Source organism: Acomys russatus, chromosome 3 (genome assembly GCF_903995435.1).
Source record: "Acomys russatus chromosome 3, mAcoRus1.1, whole genome shotgun sequence".
Taxonomy (NCBI): domain Eukaryota; kingdom Metazoa; phylum Chordata; class Mammalia; order Rodentia; family Muridae; genus Acomys; species Acomys russatus.
Window position 1 is genome coordinate 24,197,024 of NC_067139.1, and position 11,866 is coordinate 24,208,889.

The following is an 11,866-nucleotide window of genomic DNA, read 5'->3' on the forward strand; positions in this document are numbered from 1 at the left end:
TTGGGGTTTTTTTTTTAGACAGCGTTTCTAGAGATAGGGTTTCCGTTATAGTGTTGGCTGTCCTGGACTCAGTTTGTAGACCAGGCTGGCCTTGAACTCATGGAGATCCGCCTGCCTCTGCCTCCCAAGTGCTGGGATTAAAGGCGTGTGCCACCACTGCCTGGCAAACATGTTATTCTTAAAAGTGAAATTTCAGAAGGAGATGATAAGGATATCGATGGTCAGCTTTAGAGCCAGCATAGAAATGCTATCGTAGCTGGCTTGATAAACAATGTTGACAGAATTGGAAGAGGGGGGGCTAGAGAGATGGGTCATGTTTTTTGTTGCTGTTGTTTTGTTTTGTTTTCTGAGACAGGGCTTCTCTGTGTATCCTTAGCTGTCCTGGAATCACTTCATATACCAGGCTGGCCTCTACCTCCCAGAGTTCTGGGATTACAGGCCTGCACCACCACAACCGGCTAGGTGGCTCATGCTTAAGAGTGTTTGCTATGCCATCATGAGGCCCAGGGTTCAGATCATCAGCACCCACAAAGCTGGCTGGGCATCCTGTGCACCTGTAACCCTAGCTCCCAGGAGGGTAAAGACAAGAGAATCTCTGGAGCTTGTTGCTTTCCAGTCTAGCTGACCCCCAAACTCAGGGAGAGATTCTACAGAAAAGGAACAAATGGAAAGTGAAAGAGGTGGGCCCCTGATGCTTTATTCCTGTCTTCCAGCTCAGATGTTTCTGCATGTGCATGCGTGTGTACACACCCAGACATATACACACATACATAATTTTAAAAACCCAGATCTTTAAAAGAATTATTAAAAAGGGATCTTTTCTCTCATATGTATTTTTAAAAAGATTCTTTTCAGTTTTATGTTTATGGGTGTTTTGTATACACGTATGTCTGTGCACCTGGCATACATGCCTAGTGTTCACAGAGGCAAGAAAGAAATGCCAGATCTCCTGGAACTGAAGTTACAGGCAGTTGTGAACCACCATGCAGTTGCTGGGAATCAAATCTGGGTCCTCTGGAAGAGCAGCCAGTGCTCTTAACTTCTGAGCCATCTCTCCAGCTCCTCATATGTAGAATTTAAGGAAAGAAAGGAAGCGTCAACATATTTACCCAGTCAGTGCCTGGACTTTTAGAGACTTTTTTTTTTTTTCATTATTACCAGAAGCTTCAAAGTAGTGCCATTATGCACTACTCAGGCTTATCTACGAGCTTACATTATTTATTTGCTGTAATTTTTCTTATATTCCATGTATCTTTTTCTTAAATTAATATTTTATATGGTTGGAGTACATCTCTAAGTACTCACTTAATAAATGTTCTGAAAGTGGTACAAATTGCTTGGGGTTTTCATTTTCATTCGTGAATTATAGATAAATATGAATTTAAAGTAACTCCCATTACAACTTTGCTTTGGCTACTGTGAATGCCAAGTGCCCCTAATGAGGAACTTGGCATCAGTGAGATTTTTCTTTTTTCCAAGTAACGTAATCTATTCTCTCTCTTTGGAATCTTTTGCAGTTTCCTCCTTATCTTTGAAAGCATGGAATTCCATTAGGAAGCATATAATTTATATATTTGTAAAAGATTAATATGCTTGATACTCAATGTGCACTTTCAATGAGAAGATTCAACTTGTCCTCAGTTCTTGGAAATGACTTTCTAAATTCCTTTGGAAGTTCTTACCATTCAGATTGACCCTGGAGTCTTTCCTTCTGGGAAAGGAAGTTCACAAGGATGGTGGCAGGGACTAGAGCTCAGTTGTCCTCAACACATTGGCTCTGTCTTCCAGCTTCTCAGCCCTCAGACAGTTTGCCCCTGTCTGGGTCTCAGAGAGTGGCAATATTAAAATCTGGCTTCTGGCAGGGGCATCTCTGCACATGGACTTGAGCATCCAGATGCATCTTTGTTGGTAACACTTACAGCATCACACCCAACACCACATGTCCTAAGGTTCTCCAGTTCCACTTGAAATCAGCACGTTCATCAGAATGCAAGGGTTCAGACATGGCCATCTGAACCTGCTGGCCATAATGGCAGATCCCCCCCACTGAAAGTGGTCTTTTGTGTCAAGGTCTACATTACTTTCTTTTCATTTAGATTATTGTTGTTTTCATTTATTTATTTTAATAAACTACCCCAAACACAAATGCCGAGCATCGGGCCTGGTCTCACAGAGCCAAAGTCATGGTGCTGGTTTGGCTGCATTCCTAACTGGAGCGTCTCTGCCACCTTCTATAGCAGCCTGAACAGCTTGGTCCTGAAAATGCAACTGGGTGCATCAATGGAATAGAAGAAGAAGAAGAAGAAGAAGAAGAAGAAGAAGAAGAAGAAGAAGAAGAAGAAGAAGAAGAAGAAGAAGAAGAAGAGGGAGAGGAGGAAGAAGAGGAAGAGGAAGAGGAAGAAGAAGAGGAAGAGGAAGAAGAGGAAGAGGAAGAAGAAGAAGAGGAGGAGGAGGAGGAGGAAGAGGCGAGGGGAAAAAGACACAGTGAAACTGTGATCAGGTAGCCTATGTTTGCTCAGATGGAGTGCATCTCCTAGTCAGTGCCCCAGAAGCTATGTTTATTATGCACAGCACAGGGGGAGGAGTCACCTACACTGTATAGGAGTCTGGGAGCCAGTGGTCTGAGGCTGTAAACATCTGGGAGCTAGAAGCTGCAGTTGCTAGTGTTTGCCCACACTGGTCAATCTTTGATACCCACTGGTACCTGCATACACACTGCCAACATTTGCACTCAGACCAGAGAAAGTCTTTGCCAATTCCGAGCCTGATCCATTAGGGGAAGGGGTTGCCATTCTGTGACTAAATACAGAAGGGCGCTGGTATGGTCTTCCTTTGAGTCTTCAACACTAGTAAACACGGAGACACACAGGACTTTCCTTTTCTGGTGCTGGTGTTTGAACATGTGGCCTTCTGAATGCTAAGCACAAGCTCTACCACTTGGTTGCATTCCTAGCCAGAGTATTTGGATATAAACTATGCCTTCTTTGATGCCTTTCTTTTCTACAAAGTCCATTGAAAACTCCCCTTTGTTCCTACCTGGCCATTCCCTCCAACTGTCCAGCTGCCTTCTCTGCAGCTGTCAAATGGCTGGGCTTCTCCTCCAACTCACCAAATGAACAGTTCTTATATAACCAGAAGGGGCCGGGGTGGAGGGGAGGTGGGTGTTACACCAAGCACAGCAAAATTTCCACGCAAACGCAGGTTTGTGTTTGCACGGTTCACTTCATTATCCTTTTAGGGACCGACTCAGATTCAACAGTACAGGAACCGCTCCCCCTCTGGCCTGAGTAGACAAGGTTACAGTGGTTCCACAATTCACTGATACTGGCCACAGCAAAACTTCTGGTGCTGTGGTTCCCACAACTGAACTTTCTTCAGGAGCCAGAGCAAGCAACGCTATTACCTACATAGCATTTCAAAATGTTCGTGGAGTGTTAAAAACCACTGGTACTGGCATTGAGGGTAATCAATCTGGCTGGGTAGCTGAAGGTTCTTTTACTGAAGACAGGCAGGGAAGCAAGACACAGCTGCCAATTAGAGAGTCATAGCCCCACCCCACTCTACCATGTATATGCAAAAGAGCACAGAAGGGGTGGTCACAACAAGAATCTAAGTTACTCTAATGCTGGTAGGGATTTAAACACATTTTCAACAGTTATTCCATCCTAATGTTAACCCTAGCCCCAACCCCTATATCCTAAACTCTAAACCCTAAACCCTAACTGCTAACCATAGTAATGTGTTGTGGTGAATTGAAAGGTATGGCCTAGTAAATGTTTATTATTAGGCTATAATTACTATGTCGGTATTTTCTAACCTACTATCAATCAATAAAAACACCAACACCTGTTATATTTTAAAATAGCCTTGGTTCACCTGGGGCAGGACAAATATTAATCCCCTAAACTATATCCCGTATCACCCCGCCCCATTCCCATGTCATCTGTTTCTAATAATTTCTACTGAGCTACCTCCTATCCATTATCCAAAATACTTGCTAATGTCCTTCATCTGGGCTGAATCTCCATCCATGCTGGCCATGTGCTTTCTTATTTCTCCTAACCCATGGCGGCAGCCTCCTTCCTTCTCCTCTTCCTCTCTCATCACCCTCCCAAGATCCTATTCGGGTCCCTGAGTACTTCCTTTCCCAAGATCCTCTCTGTCTTCCAAAGCCCGTGACCCTTAGCTACACCCAGCAATGTACCTGCCCAGGTGTATTGGCTTTTTTATTGGTCAAGCAGAAATATGTTTTTAGGCAAGGCTACACAGCAATGTTTGGGGGTACACTAAAAGGCAACAAGCTGTAATTAGCATCAATATACATCAGACCAACCTCCAACAGCATTGCTAACACCTGCCCAGTGCCCAGGGAGAGGTGGGTGCCTCTACCTCAGTCCACCGAGCCTCCTCTAGGAACATTCAGCCATGTACTGTAGCATGACATCAGCGAGAGGCATTTCTTGTTCCTTGGCAGTTACCACGGTGTTCAACATGGTTCCGGAACTTGATGTAAATGCAAATTCTGGGGCTTTAGCCAAGGACTACAGAATCAGAACTCTGGGGTGTAGAGGTAAGAAAGGCCCCCATGTTTCTCCAGCTGGGGAGGTTGTCCTGATATATCCTTACCTTTGCTAATCCCCATTGACAGGAAGAAACCTGTGAGTTTGAAATGTAAGTATTAATCTATTTTTAGAAATTTAGACAAATAGTTTGTTTGGAACCTTGTTATACATATGAAATGACATGGGCCTAGTGGCACAGGCTTATAATTCCAGGTATTTTGGAGGCTGAGACAGGGGGATTGCTAGTTCAAGGCCTGTCTGGGCTACACAGTGAGTTCGAGAGTGGATTGGTCAACTGAATAAGACCCTGTCTCAAAACTCTTTTTAAAAGATTTAGAACAGCTGGGAAGACGTCTCAGCGGTTGAGTGCTTTTCCATTATAGGCAAGCCATCAGCACAGTCTCTAGGACCTTAAAAAAAAAAAAAAAAAGGAAATGCACTAAATGCCAGCACTGACGATACTTTAGATCTACGGCTCCCACACTAGTCAGCCCACTACAGACAGGAAACACTCAAGAAAAAAAAAAACCATTTTGTTTGTACTGAACGCGTGCAGACTTCTGGTCATTGTTGCCTGAAGGAGACAGAGTGGCGACTATTTACCCAGCGTTTGCTTGCGCTTCTGTATTATAAATGACTCCAAGATGATTTAAAGTGTACTTGTGGGTAGAAGCAGAAGCCAAGGTAGAGGCTAGCCTGGGCTAAAGAGCAAGCCCATCTTCACACTGAGGAGAGCATACAGGCAAACACTAGAACTGTTTTATCTCAGTGCACAGGTCAGTCTGAAAGTCCCATTTGTGACTCAGATGATCAATTGCTCCATCCTTTCGTCCTGGGACTTTCAGAGAACAGTGTGTGGGGAAACTTTTCCTTTCTCTGACCTCTGTGCCGGCAGCCAAGAATTCACTCTTTGCTATCAGCACTTTCGACAGCTTGGTAGGCGAGGAGCGCCGCCCTCAGCTGACATTTTTTATGGGCTGTATTTCTTGTGGCTGTGAGTAAACACCAGACAAGAGGCCATTTAAAGGAGGAAGCATTTCTTTTGTCTTACTGTTTGAGGAGATACAGTCTGTCATGGTAGGGAAGGTATACATCAGGATTGTGAGCAGCCGGTCACACTGGCTCTTCAGTCAGGAAGCAGAAAATAGACAGGGCCAGAGACCAGGCTGTAAAACCTCAGGCCCACCCCAGTGACCCATTCTTCTAGCAAGGATTGACTTCATAAAGGATCTAGAACTTTCCAAAATAGAACCAACTGAACTGGGATCAAATGTTCGAACACATGAGCTGGTAGGAGTCACTTAACATCCAAACTACCATATAAACTCTTGGTAGAACGAGGCAAGGCTTTCATAAAACGTTATTTGTGAAGTGTAAAGGACTTATCTTGTTAGGAAATTAAGTCTTTTTTTCCTTCTGCCTTGGTTCTGGGAACTGTACAACTTTGGAGAGTTGATTCTCCTACCCTGTGGGGTTTGGGGAATCAACTCAGATTGTCAGACTTGGTGACAAGAACGTTTACCTGCTGAGGTGTCTTACACACATTCTTTTAAAATGTTATTTACTTGGTACTGAGGATTGGACCCAGGACCTCAGTGACATGCTAAAGCTATCCCCCACACCTGCCAGGTACACCCTTGGCAAGCCTACATCCCATTTTAATTTTATGTTAAGATGTCATAAGCATAAAATGAGAGGAACAGAGAGTGCAAGTTTTAATTAAAGGGAAAAAGAATTGGTCACTACCTGTTGATGATTGACTACTTTTATGGTTTCCAACTTATGAAATTCAAATGTCTGTGTTCATGTCTGTTGCATTCCCCACCCCCACCCCCCAGCCTTATGCTCCCAGAATAATGACTCTGAGATTAAAAATATAATTACAAGTACCTAGACCATACAGCTAGGCTCTTCTCTGACTAGATCATAACTTAAAATAACCTATTTATATTAATCTGTATTCTGCCACATGGCTGGTTACCTCTGCTCATGCGTCTGTCATCCTCACATCTTCCCAGGATGTATCTCATGTACCTCGCTTTATCCCAGAACCCTTTCTGCCTGACCATGTTCCACTTCCTATTTCCTGCCTAAGCTGTAGGCCATCAGGTTTATTACTGGCGGGTAGTGAGTCCATACAGACACAAGTGATTCCTTCTACACATGTCTGTAGACCACTTTTTTCACCATCAGCGATAAAGATCTGGAGTTTTCTTTGCACACAGCTTTGGTATTGCGCTGTTTTAAAACAATGAAGTGAATTATTAGAAACTGCCATGTGGCTTGGATACTGTGGCCCTACCATATCGATAGAGGGATTTCCACTATGGCCTGGTTTCTACATGTACCTTAATGTTGGGTGTCAGCACAGTCAACAGCCCACCCCATCGGTAGAACACATCTTCAGAGAGTAAATTTAGAATATTCTTTCCAATACCAGCTAGGTTTGTCTGGTAAAGGGAAATCTTTACAAATAGCACATTGTCAGAGCCTTTCGTAGAAAAACATGGAGAGGAAAAAAACCCACAGACTTTCTTGGATGTATTTGAACATAGAGCCACTGCCTCTGTTTTGAGTTCTTCACCTCTTTATTGAACTCGTGTTCCATAAACCACAGTCTGGGAAATCATCTGCTTGGTCCCTAGAGAAAGTTCATGTCTTCTCCTTTCACATTAAGTTTCTATCAGACATCCAGAGTCCACACTGGAATATGGGTATATTGCTTGCCCACACGTCTTCTCAGACCCTAAGAAGCAGAGTTTTCCTCTCCTGTGCTCATGAACACCATCCCTGAACGTTTATAGCAGCATCATTCATGATTACCAAAAGTTAGAAACAACTCAATACCCAGCTATGGATAAATAGATAACTATAACATGGTAAGCCTAGTTAATAGAGTATTATTCAGCCCAAGAAAATAAAGTCCTATATGCTGCAACATAGATGAACTTTGAAAATATTATCCTAACTGAAAATGTATCAAACACAAAAGCTCACAGGTGTATGATGATATTTACATGAAAAGTCCAAAATAAGCAAGTCTATTACTACAGAAAGAGCGTTCTGGTTGTCAAGGGCTGGGAGGGAGAAAAAGGAGCTATTATCCAGTGGATATGGAATTTCATCATGGGAAGTAAAAGAATTCTGGATATGGACAGTGGCAATAATTACATAATAACACATGTAATAAAAACTATTGAGGTGTATCTTAAATGGTTAACATGCTAAATTTTACCTTACGTATATTTTACTGCCACAAAAATTTTAGCTGGTCATGATAACACATAATCCTGTAACCCCAACACTAAGGAGATTAATTTAATTTAATTATTTTATTATTTTCTCTGTGTAGCCATGGCTGTCCTAGACTTGTTTTGTAGATCAGGCTGGCCTCGAACTCATGGAGATCCATCTGCCTCTGCCTCCCAGAGTGCTGGGATTACAGGTGGGTGTGCACCACTGTGCCCTGCTAGGAGGTTATTGTTAAGATATATAACACACATTAAGAGTTTAAGGCCAACCTGGAACACAAAAACCCAAAAAACAAAATAACTCATTTTTCCATGCATTTATTTATTATTTAGTGTGGAGGAAGCAGGTTGGGGGACATGGCTTTGAAGGTCTTCAGTGGTCCTCAGTTCCTTCTTCATTCTCTGCTTCCAGTCTGGCCTGAGGTGAAGAACCCGCCCACCTCCTCCCACCCCCTCACCCCACCCCACCCTCTCACCCCCCCCCCCACAACCGGGCACATGCTTTGATCACCATGATGTTCTGCCTAAGCTTGTGGAGCCAACCCCAAATGGAGTAATCAAAGATCTATTGACTGCCAGTCCACACCTTCCTAAATTTGCCTCATCAGATAATCTGGATTTCATCCTATTGTCTCAGTGATCCCCCGCCCCCATCTCTCTCTATATTTTAGATTTTTCTATGACTGCCCTATATGAATGTACACCAGAAGAGGCCATCAGATCTCATTACAGGTGGTTGTGAGACACTATGTCGTTGCTGGGAATTGAACTCAGAACCTCTGGAAGAGCAGACAGTGCTCTTAACCACTGAGCCATCTCTCCAGCCCAGACATGATCTATTTTTTATTTTATGTACACTGGTATATGCATGTCTGTGTGATGGTGTCAGATCTCTTGGAGCTGGAGTTATAGGAAATGGTGAGCTGCCATGTGGGTTCTGGGAATTGAACTCTCGTTCTCTGTAAGAGCAGCCAGTGGTCTCAACCACTGAGCCATCTCTCTGGCCCAATTTCCTCTTTCCTTTTTTTGTTTTTTTTTTTGTTTTTTGTTTTTTGTTTGTTTGTTTTGTTTTTTTTTCCAGGACAGGGTTTCTCTGTGTAGCTTTGGCTGTCCTGGACTCATTTTGTAGACCAGGCTGGCCTTGAACTCAGAGATCCTCCTGCCTCTGCCTCCTGAGTGCTGGGATTTCAGGGGTGCACCACCAAGCCCAGCTTCCTCTTTCATAATAAAGCACAAAAATGTGCCACACTAAAAGAGAGCAGTTTTCCAGGCCTTGGTCATCAGTCATATTGGGTACGACAGCGAATGGTTTCTCTCTTCACTGGCACAAAACGTCTGTCTGCCTTGCGCTCATAGATGAGATCACTACAGACAGAGCAATGGCATCCACAGTTGGGGATAATCTATGTCCTACCCTGCTTCTAAGGTACGAGTCTGTCACCATCAATTAGGTAGGATCTGCTAACTTGCAAGCTAACAATCAGGGACCCACAGTGTGGACAGTCAGATCTCAGAGTCCTCGCCTCTCTCCACACCAGAGGTATGCACAGTGTCAGTTGCTGCTGTCTGGTCACTGCCTTCAGGGGGCCTCTACGTAGCTCAGTTGTCTCTTTGTGTCCTCAGTTGTTTGGTCTTTAAGAGCCAAGCTGAATCCCTGCTGGAAAGACAGGCTGGCCTGCGGAATAAAGAGCCATAATCCCAGCATTTAGGAGGCTGAGGAATGAGGATGGCTTCCAGCTGCAGGCTAGCCTGAGCTACATAGTATGTTCCAGGTCAGTCTGAGCTACATAGTGAGTTCCGGCTCAGCCTGAGTTACAATGTAAGACAGACGAGAGAGAGAGAGAGAGAGAGAGAGAGAGAGAGAGAGAGAGAGAGAGAGAGGGAGAGAGAGAGAGAGAAACTCTCTGTTGTTATAGCTTCATTTAGCCACATTTTTAAAAGTTATTTTCTAAGCACTTGGGAGGCCAAGGCAAAAAGCTCTTGAGATTGGGCTGTATAGTGAAACCATGTCTCAAAACCCCCAAACCAACCTAAACAGCAACAACCAAAACAGTCTGTGTGCCTCATTTTCCCTCTATCTCCAGTGCTGGGATGAAAGTGTATGCCTCCATACCTGGTTTACAGAGATGGAAGTGTGTGCCTCCCCCACACCTGGTTTAAGGAGCTCTGAGGATCAAGCCCTGCTTCATGTGTGCTACACAAGCATTTTGCTAACTGAGCTGCGTCTCCAGCCCTCCTCCTCATTTATATACTCGATAGATGTAAACGAGGTTAAATTGGTTGTTCCTGTAAAACAAATATGCAAACGGTATGGATTTGTGGTCACTTCTCTAACAAAGAATTGCTTGACTAAATTGAAATATTTTGCCCTGCTGATTTGTGTCTGTGTCTTTCTCATTTCACTGCCAAATCCTAGAGCAAACTTTCTGATTTGGTCTAACCATTCCTTCCTGGAGCCTGACCATTGCTGCTCTTCTCCAGTCATCTTAAGTGAGGGCACAGTTTCACCCCTGGGGGACATTTGGCTACAACTAGGGACATTTTAGTCACACACAACAGTGCTATGGGCATCTTACAGCAGTGGTCAGGGAAATGCTCAAGATAATCCTCCTGGGAGGAAAAGTGGCAAATGGTGACAGGGTCGGGCTGAGAAGCCCACCAGGCTTCCTTCCAGTGGCTCTTTCAAAGGCCTGTGCAGTATGAAGTATGAGGTTTAGCTGAGCTAAGTACCTTCGGAAAGGAGTCAATGTCTAACACCTTTGCTTTGACCAACTGTCCTAAACATATCCTTTTAGCCTACAAGCCCATGACCTCAGCCCAGTGGTCTCCCTTAAGTGTCTTTTATTTGTTGTTGTTTTTTTCTGAGACAGAGTTTCTCTGTGTAACAACCCTGGCTGTTCTGAACTACTACAGAGATCCACCTGCCTCTGACTCCCAGACTGCTGAGATTAAAGATGGTCACCACCATGCCTGGCTCCTTAGGTGTCTTTTGAGGCAAAGCAATAAACCAGAGAACATCAACACCTATTTAAGTCTTTATACTTTATTATTTTATGTAGATGTATGTTTTCCTGCATGTGTGTCTATGCGTGTATGTCTATGCATGTATGTATACACCTAGTACCCCCAGAAGCCAAAGGAGGGCATCAGATCCCCTGGAACTGGAGTTACTGATGGCTGTGAGCTGCCATGTAGGTGCAGAGAATTGAACCCAGGACCACTGAAGAGCAACCAGTGCTCTTAACCACTGAGCCATCTCTCCAAGTACCTCACTACTCACTTCACGAATATACTGACACTTCATAAACTTGGTTTGTATAGTAAAGTCCCAATTTCTTGATCTTAAAAAAAATAAATCAGGCGGGCTGGAGAGAAGGCTCAGCCATTAAAAGATGGGCTCACAACAACAAAAATCAGGCAGCCAGATGTGGTGGCAAACATCTTTAATCTTGACACTCAGGGCGGCAGAGGCATGGGGATCGCTATGAGTTGGAGGCCAGCCTGGTCTACAAAGTGAGTCCAGGATAGCCAGGGCTACACAGAGAAACCTGTCTCAAAAAAACCAAATAAGCAAACAACAAAAAATATCAGGCTGTGTGGATATGGTGATCTCTGTGTATTCGTAGGAATCTTTCTGTCCAGCAGAATGACTCTGCTGTGTTCTACTGTTAAGCCAGCTTCCTTAAACAGAGCCTGGGTGTCAATGGAGATTGAGCATCCAGTTCTAATTGACATTCGCCAGACAAGGTGCCAGTGAAAAATTTTGCATCCCGTGTGCATCTGATTCTTCCCATGAGGGTTTATTGTTACAGGAAGTGGGTGAAACACAGTAGCTAAGGCCACCAACCCTTGAGCTCAAACTCATCTCTATAAAATCTATCTCCCAAAGTCATCTCGTAACTTCTGCCTTGTCGTGTGAATTCTTCCGGAGCCGAGTTAAGATGGCACACTTTCTGGAATGGCTGTGTTGGCAATCTTTATTTATATCATATTCTACCATGTCAATCTCATTGAGGTCCCAGAAGTTTATATTTACAAACAGTTTCAGAGGGC